Source organism: Schistocerca serialis, chromosome 7, assembly GCF_023864345.2.
Source record: "Schistocerca serialis cubense isolate TAMUIC-IGC-003099 chromosome 7, iqSchSeri2.2, whole genome shotgun sequence".
NCBI classification, from domain to species: domain Eukaryota; kingdom Metazoa; phylum Arthropoda; class Insecta; order Orthoptera; family Acrididae; genus Schistocerca; species Schistocerca serialis.
In genome coordinates, this window is record NC_064644.1 from 476,983,450 (window position 1) to 476,997,203 (window position 13,754).

The 13,754-nt window shown below is 43.3% G+C and overlaps 1 protein-coding gene across 1 annotated transcript in view; it reads right to left on the bottom strand.

Moving 5' to 3' along the window:
- Positions 1-13,754, bottom strand: part of LOC126412386 (polyamine-transporting ATPase 13A3-like) — a 419,382-nt gene that overhangs the window by 365,183 nt on the left and 40,445 nt on the right. The gene's annotated exons all lie outside the window — the stretch shown is intronic.

The window sequence follows — 13,754 nt, forward strand, 5'->3', positions numbered from 1 at the left end:
TACATTTATTAGCGTTAATATAAAAAATTTTAGCAAATAAGTATTGGCCACTGCCCAAAACAATTTGTAAAATTTTTTGTGGGGAGCATAGGGGCTGTGTAAGTAGGCTGTTTAAGTTTTTATGTTGGTAACGCCAATCGCTGACTGCGCTGTGTGCAGTCTGTGGCTGGTTGGACTGATTGTTGGAATATTCGCTAGTGTAGTGTTGGGCTGTTGGATGTGAACAGCCCGTAGCTTTGGGCAATTGGAGGTGAGCCGCCAGCAGTGGTGGATGTGGGGAGAGAGATGCCAGAGTTTTGAGATATTAATGTGAGCGGACTATCTGGACGTGTGTCCGTCAGAAAAAGGAAATTTGTCAAACTGGATATCACATATTGATTTATGTTATGACTTTTGAACATTGTTAAGGTGAATACATTGTTTCATTTTCTAACTATATACCTATCAGTAGTTTGTGCCTTCAGTAGTTAAAATCTTTTATTTAACTGGCACTATTGGCGCTCGCTATATTGCAGTAGTTCGAGTAACGAAGATTTTGTGAGGTAAGTGATTCATGAAAGGTATAGGTTATTGTTAGTCAGGGCCATTCTTTTGTAGGGAATATTGAAAGTCAGCTTGCGTAGCGCTATATATATATATATATATATATATATATATATATATATATATATATATATATAAATTGTGTGTCAGTTTAGTGATGATCAGAATGAGCAAAGAGAGAAATGTCTGAGTACGTTCAGTTTTGCTCAGCTGTTTGAAAATCAAATAACGTAAGAGTTTTCCAGCACTGTCATTCTATACTTTCAAAGAGGAAGTTTCACCACTAACATTGCCAAACCCATACATGAACATGCTGAGCCCTTGAAGATGCAGTATAAAGGCCAGGAAAAAACGAATGAGTAGAAACCCTCTTAATCTGTTGGCAGTAAGAATAAAGGCGTTATCGCTTCTACTTAATACACGAAAACTCGTGTGGCCATGTGCGCTGCCCGGCTGCGCCGGTGTCCTAGTGTCGGTATGTCGCAAGTGGGCAGCGCAGTGCATTGTGGAGTCCGCTCGCGGCGCCGCCTGGGGACAGCTGCCGCTTGCGTGGGTGGTTTGACGTAACTGGGACGGCAGACCAGCTTTCCTGCGACTGACCCTCGCTACTGCGGGCGGAATCACAATGTGGAAAGGAAGACATAATGAAATAATAAAGGGCCCTACCAGAGATATCAGGAATGAGAGAATAATAAGAAAGTTCATTACTAGATGGACCCAATAGAACTGCATCCATATTACTGACTAGTTGAAAGTTAGAATGTCAAACAATTATCGGCAATTGAGGTATTACGGGTCTGCTTGCAGAACGTCGCGCTGTGTTAACATTTTATGGGCACAAGAAAACGAGGTTTTGAAGACGCCCGATTTTAAAGTAGAGTGTATCGGCAGATTTGCGATGTAAGTGAGAAGGGAGGCGTTGGGACTTCAAAAAGTCGTTCCACGCTAAGACCACTGCGCAGGAGGAGTGGCGCATTGTCAGAAGACAGTACAGATTGCCGAGTCCCTCCAGGAACAGTTTTGCTGAGGTATGGATAACTGGTGCATCACAGTGCGTTATTGAAATGGCATAGCAACAGGAAACGTAATCCGCAGTTGAAGTACTTGAGACAGTACGACTGCACATAGTTTCACCGTCAACTTCTCGCAGTGTGAGGATCACATGCAAGATCGCAACCTACCATAGCGAAATGGCGCCAACAATTTGGTCAAGGCCGCACTGATATGGGTGATGTTGATCGGGAAGTCCAGATCTTGTACCATGTCTTTTCTATCTCCGCGGCAAGCTTAAAGAACAGCTATGGGAAAGAGATTTTTGAGCGATGAGGACGTTCACACAGCAGTTTTTGAACGGCTTATTGACCAAGGAGCGGATTTCCATCTTCTAGAAATCGATCTATTGGTACCATGTTCCCAACATCGTTTACAAAGACTTGGTCACTGTGCTGAAAAACAGTGGCGTGTACATCAGTCACGATGACATGTAGTGCAGTATTTAATAAAAGTTACTTGGTTTACCATAGTAAAGTGTAACTTACTATTTGAGCCGCCCGGGGTAGCCGCGCGGTGTAGGGCGCCCTGTCACGGCCCGTGTGACTCCCCCCATCGGCAGATCGAGTCCTCCCTCGGGTATGGGTGAGTGTGTTGTCCTTAGCGTACGTTAGTTTGAGTTAGATCAAGCAGTGTTGTAAGCTTAGGGACCGAAGACCTCAGCAGTTTGGTCTCATAAGATCTTACCACAAATTTCCAAATTACTATTTGAAGCCGACCGGGGTGGCCGAGCGGTTCTAGGCGCTACAGTCTGGAACCGCGCGACCGCTACGGTCGCAGGTTCGAATCCTGCCTCGGGCATGAATGGGCGTGATGTCCTTAGGTTAGTTAGGTTTAAGTGGTTCTAAATTCTAGGGGACTGATGACCTCAGAGGTGTCCCATAGTGCTCAGAGCCGTTTGGACCATTTTTTTACTATTTGAAGTAGTATTTCTCTCGTGGAGAACGGTAGATGCAAAACTGAAATAACGCCAAGAAGTTTGTTAATCTTTGCCAGCACTCCTATGTTACTTTACATTGTTACGGGCAACACGGAGAATGCGTCAAGTATCGGATCGCTTCTGAAACAGAGCGTACAACGAACTATTATTTTCATTAGCATTTCATCCACAGCGACTACAAAATGGAAGAAAACAACCCGCTGACAAGGTGAGAAGAGGGTAGCGGACGCTGAATCGAACAAAATTTTGCAGATAACCACAGGACGAAAGGCACCGTTCTGTAGCTCCGGTTATAAAACGACAGCCAACTAGTAACGAGAGCGCCGAAGTCCATCCAGTAAGAAAACTTTTCTGGGTGTGCCTAGCAGTGCGGTTTTGTTCAGCTAGGCTGGTGCTTACTGATCTCGTTAGAATAAAAATTCTTCATGCTCTCTTTGTCTGCCTCCGTAGCTGAGAGATCAGCACGGCTGACTACCATATGGAGGATTCGGGTTCGATTGCCGGTACTGCCAGGGATTTTTCCTTGGTGGCAGGACTGGAACTGGGACCACTCAGCGTCGTGATGCCAATGGATGAGTTACCTCACCAAGTGGTAGTGACTCCAGGTCACGAGAGCTGATAACGCCGGGGGGAGCGATGTCCTGATCCCACGTTCTGCCATACTGCATCCATTGATGCCATTGGTGGAGGATGACATGGCGGTCGGTCGGTGGCGTCGGGTGCATTGTTGAGACATTTGTAGTGTCTGAGGTAGGTGAACTGCCAGTTGTCTCGCAAGGTGCTTGGTTATGTTATCGATCGCTGGCACGCGTAACAGTTGTATTGTATTCGTTCCGGTGTAGTGGTGTAAGTATTTTCGCCATGAGTAATCGAAAACGTACAACGTTAACTCTCAAAGAAAAACTGAATGCTTTGAAGCGGATAGACAATGGTGAGAACGTATCTAAACTGGCAACGGAACTGGGTGCTGGTAAAGCAACCATTTGTGATTGGAAGAAGAACCGAGTGAGGCTTGAACAGTCCTGTGCAACGTCTTCGGGAAAAATACTCGAAATTCGGCAGACTTTGAAACAGTCCCAGTACGATAATGTGGATGAAGCTCTTTTCCTTTGGTTTACGCAGGAAAGAGAAAGAGGAACTCCTTCGAATGAAGCACTGGCTCAGGAAAAGGCTGTTTGCCTGAACAAGTTAATGAATGGTTATGAGTCTTTTAGTACGAGTATGGGTTGGCTGGACAGATTCAAAAATGTCATGGAATCCGTCAGCTAACAGTTACTGGAGAGAAGCTTTCTTATGAAGTGATGCAGCGAAGGAATACTAGGGTGAAACTTCCTGGCAGATTAAAACTGTGTGCCGGACGGAGACTCGAACTTGGGACCTTTGCCTTTCGCAGGCAAGTGTTCTACCGACTGAGCTACCCAAGCACGACTCACGCCCCGTCCTCACAGCTTTAATTCTACCAGTAGAGCACTTGCCGCGAAAGGCAAAGGTCCCGAGTTCGAGTCTCGGTCCGGCACACAGTTTTAATCTGCCAGGAAGTTTCATATCAGCCCACACTCCGCTGTAGAGTGAAAATTTCATTCTAAATACTAGGGTGAGTTTGAAAAGATGGTAAGAGAGGGAAAGTATTCTTCCCAACAAATTTATAACGCTGACGAGAGTGGCCTTAATTTTAGGGCACTGCCAACAAAAAGCCTGCCATCGAAAGCAGAAGACCATGCTCCTGGTTTTAAAATATGCAAAGATCGTGTGACTTTATTGGTGTGCAGCAACACTGCTGGTAATCGCAAGCTGCCTTTAATGCTGATCGGCAAATCTGATAGGCCCAGAGCTTTTAAAAACTGCAACATGAAGTCCCTGCCCGTATGTTATTGCAATAAAAAAAAGCATGGATGGGTGGTAAGCTGTTCAAAGAATAGTTTCACAGCCAGTTTGTTCCCTCTGTTCGACGGTTTTCTAAGGAAAATCATTTGTCCCCCCGTGCAATCCTTTTGCTTGATAACGCGCCATCTCATCCCAACACTGTGGAATTATGTGATGGAGAAATTGTGGCGAAGTTTTTGCCGCCGAATGTTACACCACTTCTGCAGCCGATGGACCAGGGCGTACTGCAAACATTAAAACCGATTTACAGAAAACAATTTTTAAGAATGTTTATCCAAGATGATAGTATTTCCTATGTAGACAAAATAAAACAGAGCAATGTGATGGATGTTGTTTATTGGGCCGCTGAGGCATGGCAATGTAGACTGGCAATGGCAAGGAAAGCGTTTCTGAAGAAGAGAAATCTGTTAACATCGAGTATAGATTTAAGTGTCGGGAAGTCATTTCTGAAAGTATTTGCATGGAGTGTATCCATGTATGGAAGTGAAACATGGACGGTAAATAGTTTGGACAAGAAGAGAATAGAAGCTTTCGAAATGTGGTGCTACAGAAGAATGCTGAAGATTAGATGGGTAGATCACATAACTAATGAGGAGGTACTGAATAGGATTGGGGAGAAGAGGAGTTTGTGGCACAACTTGACCAGAAGAAGGGATCGGTTGGTAGGACATGTTCTGAGGCATCAAGGGATCACCAATTTAGTACTGGAGGGCAGCGAGGAGGGTAAAAATCGTAGAGGGAGACCAAGAGATGAATACACCAAGCAGATTCAGAAGGATGTAGGTTGCAGTGGGTACTGGGAGATGAAGAAGCTTGCACAGGATAGAGTAGCACGGAGAGCTGCATCAAACCAGTCTCAGGACTGAAGACCACAACAACGACAACGAGGCATGGCAGAATATTTCAGAAAATACTCAGAATATCGTGGAGAAAACTGTGGACATCTCTTGAATATCAGGGCAACCTAGTTGAAAATGAAGAGGAAAATCTACTACAAATGATACAGACAATCCCTGGATGTTAAGAAGCTAGTGAACGAGATGTAGATAAGTGGATGGCAGCGTATGGGGCATGTGTGGAGAACCTTACTGACGCTGATTTAGTTGCTGCTGTGACTCAAGATCAGGAAGAAGTGGGCTGCTGTGACGGAAGTGACAATAAGCCAGAAAGCGACAAAGAAGAGCTGGTGCCACACAATGACGCAGCAGAAGCCCTTGACCTCGCGCTACGTTATCTGGAGCAACAACCCACTGCTACACCTGCTGATTTGATGTTTATGATATGATGGCACAACTATGCATCATGTAACAGACTGTCTTCATTACTCCAAAAAACAATGACTCAGTTTTTGTCATCTAAAAAATAGGGATAAAATGTCCGCTGTATTTTAGTAAGTTTGACAGCTTTTCTTTCGTTGTGATGCATTGTTTAAACCTAATGTTTTCTTGAAATGTTTTCTAATACATGTTTACTGTACTGTGTAAATTAAAATAATGTGTATGTACAGCAGTTTACAGCACAGTTTTCTACGCTTAGACTAACATTTTTCATGTTCGGATTAACTGAACGTTCGGATTAGCGGAACTCGGCTGTACACTTTTTCTTAATACTCTATACATCGTCTTGACGTCGACAGGGCGTTCAACTTTTGAAAGATTGTTACAGTTTGACAATGAGAAGTGCCAGTTTTGTTTTCGATATTGACCACAGATAACACCATTCCTGAGTGCATGTATGAAAGAGGTTCTCTGGATTCCAGAGATCATTGTTTGTTGAGTATTCAGTCCGCGTCCGAAAACATTTCGCTGTCTGTTGTCTGTATCGAGTGTGGTTGGAAGCAAATGTGCACAGGTGTGGAGGAATAATTTCGAAATGCTTATGTAGGAGGGGGATTTTGATAAACAAGGTAGTACCCAAACAGATATTCGCGTGCGCTAGCATTGAAAACTTGGTAGTCGCGTTTACGGTGTATGTTTTAGTTTTTTTTAACTTCCACTGTTTTATGATGCTGTTGTCTCAAGCAATACAGAATATACTTGGACTCAGAGTAAAACCATATCACTTCCAGCTCTTTTCTTTTAAAATAATCTTTGTAAAACAACCTCTATTTCAAATTACAATGTTACGAAATTTATGTTCAATATTCAGAGTCATTACACTTGAGAATGTACATCTGTTCACATTTTCTAGTCTGGTTACGGAATACCGACAAGTAACTTGAAAGACTTTGAACTATTCGATATTGAGCCTCCACATCCCATTGACTGTTGAAAGGTTTTAAAAGAAAAGTACTTCGGTCTGGCAGTGAAGCTCCTGTGATTCGATTATTAATTTGTAATCTTCTGGCGTTTGGCAAATTTTCATTACATTCCGCAAGCTGTATTTTTAGTAATGGCAAAAATAGCGTGATTTCTTTCAGCCACTTTCAGAGAAATGTCATTGCATCGAAACAGCTCGCTTAACCGTTGTTGCACAAGTAAGGCAAAATGATTCTTAGCTCCAAATTTAAACATTTTTGGCACTTTGGGGACAGTCACTGTCTATTCAGATTACACTGAGTGACACAATAATTTAATTGCTCTACATTCAGCTATCATTTAATTCAGTGGTTGTGTGTTTTGCATTGGAGATTCAAATATTGAGATTACGTATTAAGTTTATGCTGTAATATGATATTCAAAAATGATAGATGTGTTGTGTTAATAAGGGTTGCATATAATGTACGTAATAATGCACTTAGGTACTTTAAACTGAGAAGCTTCACATGCAGTGGAAGTAATAGTTACATAAACTGGTAGTGAGCGTAAAATTTCATCACGTACACAATCAGCTTAAAGTTTAAAGTTTCGCTGATATGCAGAAGTTAAAACTCTTACGAAAGTTACACTTAGACATTCGCACAGATAGGAAGGTTAAAGTGTAAAACTTACACTGAGCAGAAAGCATGAAAGTTACACACTTATCTTCCTTCGTCCTTCCAGCAGAACTTTGCAGGCCCCGCTCAACCAGTTTTCACTGCGTTGCCAGTTCAATATGCAGTAGCATCAAAACATCTACAGTTTGCTACTTTTACATTAGCTCACGCTCATCGAAGCCATTCTCTGTCTGTATCACAGACCTACAATGACTCAGAATAACTGAACACTGAAAATCATTAGGACTTCCGGGACGCGACACTTATTAACAATCTCCACTTTACGAGCCAAGAGCACCATGAGACCGCAGAGGACGGCGATGGAATCTTTACAACTCCGTTGCTCGTCAAATGAAGACTTCGCTGACCGCCGCGAGAGCGCTGTGGTCGTTTCGCGGTTACTTGCGGAATGCCGCAGGGGTTCGCTGCGAACGTCCAATCTTCGTCCTTGGCCTAAATAAGTAGCCTTGCCGGCCGTATTGGCAGGCGCAACCAAGTACTTCGCGAGTAAGGTCGTCGAGGAGGTGTGTTAGAGCAAGGTCGCGTACAATTATTGCGCTTGCTGTGTGGCCCAGAGTGGAATTAAAAGTTCTGTGTGAGGCACTGAAACTGAATATACCGGATGATCAAAATGTCAGTATAAATTTGAAAACTTAATAAACCACGGAATGGTGTAGATAGAGAGGTAAAAATTGACACACATGCTTGAAATGACATGGGGTTTTATTAGAACAAAATAAAAAAACGAAATTCACAAAATGTCCGACAGATGGCGCTGGACTGCAAAACGTCAGTAACTGCTACCGTGACGGGTGAGAGGTACGCCGATATGTTACAGAATCGCACCATCCCCAGCCTGGCTGATAAACACCTGCTGGAACGTACGATGTTTATGCAGGATGGCGCTCCACCCCTTATTGCTAGACACGTGAAAGATCTCTTGCGCTCATCATTTGGTGATGATCGTGTTCTCAGCCGTCACTTTCGTCATGCTTGGCCTCCCAGGGTCCCAGACCTCAGTCCGTGCGATTATTGGCTTTGGGGTTACCTGAAGTCGCAAGTGTATCGTGATCGACCGACAACTCTAGGGATGCCGAAAGACAACATCCGACGCCAATGCCTCACCATAACTCCGGATATGCTTTTCAGTGGTGATCACAACATTATTCCTCGACTACAGCTATTGTTGAGGAATGATGGTGGACATATTGAGCATTTCCTGTAAAGAACATCATCTTTGCTTTGTCTTACTTTGTTATGCTAATTATTGCTATTCTGATCAGATGAATCGCCACCTGCCGGACATTTTTTGAACTTTTGTATTTTTTTGGTTCTAATAAAACCCCATGTCATTCCAAGCATGTGTGTTAACTTGTACCTCTCTATCTACATTATTCCGTGATTTATTAAGTTTTCAAATTTATACTGACTTTTTGATCACCCGGTAGTGTTCCAGTTAGATCAGGATGAAAGCTCATCAGTTTTCTTGGTAGCGAATTATTAGATTACAATTTCCTTCGCTTTTCCTTTCCTTGTATCTGGTGTTTAACTACAAGCTTTTCGTCATTACTCGTAGGTTCCATACGTTTCTTGACGTACTTTCAGTTTGGTCTGAGCTACTCTCCTCTGGCAGCTTCGGTTTGTGAATTCGTTAGAGTTAATGAACTGAATACCACACTCTGTCCTGCCTGTAGCTTTCTTTGCATTGTTGTCTGAATGCTACCTTTCCATCTGCCTTGGAGACTGGTTTTATGAAATGAAGTTCCGCTGTTACTGAGTATTCAATTGTCAACGTGGCTTTGGATGACTCTGCAGATCCCCATTATCATATGTTTTTGTTCTTACTGTGCTGCGTGTGATCGGTTTGTTTACTCAATGCTATGCAATCGTTTTGATTTCTAAGAAGTGAATTAATTAGCGAACAATTAAAGGTCACATCTTAAGCATCGTATCTTCTTCTTTTCTGTTGCTTTCTAATTCATGTATGGAAAAGGCACTTTTTCCTTTTGTCTCATAAATAGCGAAGCGCTCTCTGGAATTGTTAACTAATCAACAATCATTTAACTGTTTAAAGACATCTTACTGTATATCATGAGATGTCATGTGCAATATGTAACCGACAGACCGGCATTCGGGCATACAGCCCATCGTTAGTGGCGTTTGACACAGAGGAAAAGCAAACAGACGTACACATATAGATGACTACAGCATAACAACATTTTGTATATGCAAGATGTCTCTCCTAAGCCGCGCGGGATTAGCCGAGCGGTCTATGGGGCTCCAGTCATGGACTGTGCGGCTGGTCCCGGCGGAGGTTCGTGTCCTCTCTTTGGCATGAGTGTCTGTGTTTGTCCTTAGGATAGTTTAGGCTAAGTAGCGTGTAAGCTTAGGGACTGATGACCTTAGCAGTTAAGTTCAAATGGTTCAAATGGCTCTGAGCACTATGGGACTCAACATCTGTGGTCATAAGTCCCCTAGAACTTAGAACTACTTAAACCTAACTAACCTAAGGACATCACACACATCCATGCCCGAGGCAGGATTCGAACCTGCGACCGTAGCGGTCACGCGGTTCCAGACTGAAGCGCCTTTAACCGCACGGCCACATCGGCCGGCTTAGCAGTTAAGTCCCATAAGATTTCCCACACACGTCTCTCCTAATAGTTGTCAAACGCATTTTCCCTGGTGTTTCAAAAGATGTTTACAATTTCGCTTTTGTATTATGCTGCGAGAGTCAGTCCAAACATAGTGCTCATCACTTCTTTCATGCGACGCCTGTAGTCGATGGAAGGCGTCGGTTTGGTTCCCGTTACAAACAAAATGATTTTAAAGCGAAATTTTTCGCGCCCATTCGATAGAACGAACCCAGAGTAGTCTAGTGTGTTATTTGTTTTATCGATGTGCATTAACACGGGCCGTAAAACACGAAGAATAATCAGTACTCTAGCAGTGCCTTGGCCAGCGCTGACTGTTACCGCCAAGTACGTAGCGCTGCTGACTCGCCGCTGGATTGCTGTTTATACTACCTGTTTTACTGTCTCTCTAAATACATATCGACAAAACAAATTCGCACTAGACTAATCTGTGGACCATTCTACCGTATGGGCACGTAAAACACAGATTCAAAAAGCATTTCGTTGATAACGGGAAACAAACCGATGCTTTCCGCCAACACTGGGCGTCGTATGAAAGACGTGATGAGTGTTCTCTGTTTGGGATGACTCCAACTACACAATGCGAAAAAGAAATTGTAGAGATCTGCTGAAACACGAAAGGAATGACCGTGTCTATAACAATAGAAACATAAGGTTACTTACTTGTTGTGAACGACCATAATAAATGTATTTGTGTCAGTTATGGAATATCTATGTTGTCAAAATGGATGTGGATCTAGAAAACATAAAATCCGTGGACTTTTAAAATCCAATTTTGACCATGTCTGTGGACACGATGGGAACCATCATCTGTACCACCTCACGGTACACAGGTCGTCCTGCGTACGTGTCACAGCAGCAAACACTAAATGATCGCACTTCCTGGTCTCATTGAACGCTATTGCCACAGAATGAAATCGTGGAATCGGTGTTATGGGCAAAGAGTCTATATTATAGGTCTCCTGTTACCTGTGAGAACAGATACCTCGATCCATCTATAATATTTGCTCACTGTGCTTGGACAAGTAGTATATTAGGGTACGAAATATGTATTTTATGATGGTAGAATACATAAAGACATAAAACTGGTGTTATCTGTCACGAACAACATACCGAGCAAGGTGGACTTAATGCAACAAAATGTGTGCCTACCATGTAGATGCCGATATACATACATGTATTTCCTTGTCGTCTGTGTAAGATGCCACTGATAATGGGCTGTATGCACGAATACTGGTCTGGCAATTAAATATTTGAAATGCATCTCAAGGCGTACAACAAGACGTCTCTTAATAAATAGTCACAAGATGCGGAGCACCCAGGATATAAGATTTTCATTTCATTTAAATACCATATCTGGGTCAACCGTTACTCCTATTTCCGTATTCTTACAAGAAGCGGAAGTCTGTACCAGTAATTCATGTTGCACTGCAAGACTGTTTCGCGAATCTGTGACTTACGTGCGATAGGCTCAGCTTTAGAAATTGGAAATTTGTGGTAAGGTCTTATGGTTCCAAACTGCTGAGGTCATCGGTCCCTGAGCTAACGCACTACCTAATCTAACTTAAACTAACTTACGCTAAGGACAACACACACACCTATGCCCAAGGGAGGACTCGAACCTCCGACGGGTGGAGCCGCGTGGACTGTGACAAGGCGCCTAAAACCGCTTGGATATCCCGCGCGGCGCTCAGCTTTAGACACAGGAAATATAAAATTAGTCTGATACGGCAGCCTCGGTGCCGCAGAAGGGGCGACAAGTGAGACTGATGTATTAGTAATGATCCTCTCCGTCCGCTGGTTGCTTAATGGCCTGCTGCTTCGGTAGGACACGAACACGGCTTTAAAAAAGACGCGTGGACCGCAAGAAAACTGTGTGTTTTTCTGACTGCAGGATCAGCTGTTACAAATCTGCTGTGCACGTATACGTATAATGCTGGTTTCTTTTAGTCTCCAAGCTCTGTATGCGAGTGGAGTGGAGTAGGCTGTGACCAGTATTGTTTGAAAGTAACCTCCAGCACGCACTGTCCAGTAACTTTCAGAGTATTTTTTTCCAAGAAGCTCCGTTAGCTTTTATCATGCGTCAGTGTTTCGAAAGGCTTCGTGCTGTCTTCCATTCCTATCCACCCAGAGTGACTGTCTCAAGTTCTGTAATACTGCTTGTTTTCTACGTTAATCCACACTGGATACCTGTGCGAGTGTTCCAAAAGCTTATCATTTTTCTCGTGAACGTTTTGTGGAGATAACAGTTCTCTTATGTTCTTCTTGGTATCTCTTAATGTAGTACTCTAACAGTCCACTTACTTTTAACGTCGTATGTAATATGGTATGTAGATTTCTTTCTCTTTCTTATTTTATAGTTTGCTTACCGTTCGCCGGCCGTTTCTTTTCCATTTTAATTCGTAGTTCATACGGTGCAATTACAGAACTTCCGTTTTCTAGCTTATGCGAATGGTGAGGCACATTTACTTTGTCTGGGACAGTTTGGGCGGTATTTCTGCTTTGCTTTTGTGTTGTCATGCTGTCTACAGGCCCTGTCGAAAACAATCGATAATACTTAGTGACGGGGTACCTCGTGTGAAGAAACAAGACAAAACCTTACCATAATGAAACCGAGAATGCATAGCCTTCAGGTTACGAGGTTGTCAAGTATGCCATGGACGACAGAGACTACGTTCACGACAGTTCGAATACAGAATATTCGCATTCAGTATGTGGGGCCGAAATTAATTCCACAGACAACGGTTCGAGCTGTACACGAATTAAAGTTCTCTACCAGAATCTGAACCGGCTTGTTGGTGATCAACTGTCTGGTTGTGTGTTTATCATTTGTAGTTCGTATAGACTTTCATTAACTGCTATAGTTGCGTGTGTCAGTACACAGATAGTTACCGCACTATGCTTACGACAGATGGGCAAGACACACACACCTTGACTTGAGAAGGCTCTAAAAGTAGGAGCATTTGCCCTTGAGCGGTGGGAAGATCGGTGGAACTCCCATACCAAAATCTGCAATAAGTCGCTTAACTTCAGTGATTATATTTAATATTTGATTACTAAAAATTGATATAACCATTCCGGAGCCTTTACTCAAGCTGACACTTTGTGACTGCAGTTTTATTCTATAAAATTAACTTGCAAATATAGCAAATGAATTAGATTACTGTAACGACTCCTAACACAAGCAGAGATGGTCGAGGGGTCACGAAAATACGCTATGCGCGGGCAGGAGCAAATTGGTTAGCAGCAGTCACCAGTCAGTCTCTGTGATGTGAAAATGAATCACTCAGTCTAGCCTGCTGCATTATGATGTGAGCGTGTAAAGCTCGTTAATCGGTAGGGGGAACATGTAATTCGTAATCAAATGGACCAGTTATATTTCTGTAAGTAACAGTGACACAAACGACCGTCTTGCGTCAGGCAATGTCAGTTTGAAATTGAAAGACTTGGTGTGGTGTCACCCCCAGACACCACACTTGCTAGGTGGTAGCCTTTAAATCGGCCGCGGTCCGTTAGTATACGTCGGACCCGCGTGTCGCCACTATCAGGGATTGCAGACCGAGCGCCGCCACACGGCAGGTCTAGAGAGACTTCCTAGCACTCGCCCCAGTTGTACAACCGACTTTGCTAGCGATGGTTCACTGACAAAATACGCTCTCACTTGCCGAGACGATAGTTAGCATAGCCTTCAGCTACGTCATTTGCTACGACCTAGCAAGGCGCCATTACCAGTTACTATTGATACTGTAATAATGTACCGTCAAGACCG